We start from the raw sequence: 2,006 nt of genomic DNA, 5'->3' as shown, positions 1-2,006 counted from the left end.
GCTAGCCAGGATTCCAGGAGGACATGAGACTGACATCAGAAGTGTTTTAATTTTTTTTTGGACAGGAAGTAGAATGTGTTGGTGAATATTAAGAGGGGGGCAGCACAGTGGAAGCCCTCGTGAGTGCAGGGCCCGCCACTTGTCCAGAAGGCCACGATTGGGGATGTACTTGACCCCACAGCCATCTAGGATAAGCCACTTCTCAGCCACCATGTCCTCAAATTCATTGGCATTGAACTTGATGAAGCCCCACTTCTTTGAGATGTGGATCTTCTGGCGGCCAGGAAACTTGAACTTGGCCCTGTGCAGGGCTTCTATCACATGCTCCTTGTTCTGCAGCTTGGTACAGATGGACATGATAACTTGGCCCATGTGAACCCTGGCCACAGTGCCCTGGGGCTTTCCAAAGGCACCTCGCATGCCTGTCCGGAGCCTACACTGGGGTAATGCAAAGTCAGAAACATGAACATCCATCTGAAAAGCCTGTCTCCAAGGTCCTGTAGAGCAACCCATACAATAAACAGGCTGCATATACTACCAAGGAAGCTGCTGTTTGCAGCAATTGCACACTGGTCCCCCACGAGGAAAGGAACTCAGTCGGCTTAATTGGCTGCAGAATCAGAAGGTTTTCAATGGCAACAATGGTATGAGCCGCCAACAGAATTAGATTCTTCAGATTTAGGATGTAAATGCCGCCACTTTTCCTTTTTTTTTTGAGACAGAGTTTTGCTCTTGTTGCCCAGGCTGGAGTGCAATGGCACGGTCTCGGCTCACTGCAACCTCCGCCTCCCGGGTTCAAGTGATTCTCCTGCCTCAGCCTCCCAAGTAGCTGGGATTACAGGCATGCGCCACCATGCCCGGCTAATTTTGTATTTTTAGTAAAGACAGGGTTTCTCCATGTTGGTCAGGGTGGTCTCGAACTCCCAAGCTCAGGTGATCCACCTGCCTCGATCTCCCAAAGTGCTGGGATTACAGGCGTGAGCCACCACGCCCAACACTTTTCCTTTGTAGATATACTGTTCCAACTGGAACCAGGTTGGTGCCACCTAAGTGGGTTCCTGCCGCAAGAAACTAGAGGACATTCCCCTCCTTCATTTGCAGGACATCGAGGCTCTGGACATTGTGGAAATTTCCCTTTAAGTTAAGAAGAGAATCCAGAACGGCATCGTATGGCCCCCTCTATGGGTAGCATGGAGAATCTACAGAATGTTAAATGGGGTCTTACTGATTATCTCCGGCTCCCAGTTCAGTCTCCAGTCTGAGGAAAATAGCTCACATGTCTCCCTCTTTCTAAAGTGCACCAATCAAGCAGAACCTACTAGAAGTTGCTAACCCATCCTATGGCATACAGTTCATTACATATCTCCAGACTATAGAGAAGAGCAACCAGGAGAGTCATTGAGGAGACTGATCAGAGGATACAGAGGATTTCTTTGAAAGGAGTTACTGGCCTAGAGGTCAGGGCTATTCCTACCCTGGACCTGAAGTCAAGTCAGAAGTCTCCATTAGCCGCAGTGCTGCCCTGTACTGGAGCAAAAGATGCTGAGAGAGATCTGGAAAATGTGACGTGTGTCTCCTGGAGTTAAGGGAGTGCAGAGTCCACTTCCCAACTCTTTTTCTTTTTTCTTTTTTGAGAAGAAGTCTCTCTGTGTTGCCCAGGTTGGAGCGCAGTGTCACGATCTCGGCTCACCTGCAACCTCTGCCTCCTGGGTTCAGGCAATTCTCCTGCCTCAGCCTCCCAAGTAGCTGGGACTACAGGTGCCCGTCACCATGCCCGGCTAATTTTTGTGTTTTTAGTAGAGACAGGGTTTCACCATGTTGGCCAGGCTGGTCTTGAACTCCTGGCCTCAAGTGATCCACCCACCTCGGCCTCCCAGAGTGCTGAGATTACAGGCGTGAGCCACCATGCCTGGTCAATGCTTCCCAACTCTTGCCTGGAAAAGTCTGAAGGCCAGAGGCTGGCTAGAGCTACCTGTACTGGCAAAGAAAAGAGAGGACTATGGTGA

General features: G+C 50.0%; 1 non-coding gene across 1 annotated transcript; it reads right to left on the bottom strand.

The window, feature by feature from the left end:
- Window positions 1-481: 481 nt before the first annotated feature.
- On the bottom strand, window positions 482-616 carry LOC115934824 (small nucleolar RNA SNORA70). The gene has a single exon (XR_004070567.2). It is a non-coding gene; the product is annotated as a small nucleolar RNA SNORA70 (small nucleolar RNA).
- Between the last annotated feature and the right edge of the window lie 1,390 nt (window positions 617-2,006).

This window comes from Gorilla gorilla, chromosome 4 (genome assembly GCF_029281585.2).
Source record: "Gorilla gorilla gorilla isolate KB3781 chromosome 4, NHGRI_mGorGor1-v2.1_pri, whole genome shotgun sequence".
Taxonomy (NCBI): Eukaryota; Metazoa; Chordata; class Mammalia; order Primates; family Hominidae; genus Gorilla; species Gorilla gorilla.
The sequence above is the reverse complement of the archived record's forward strand: the minus strand, read 5'-3'. Positions and strand labels throughout refer to the sequence as shown.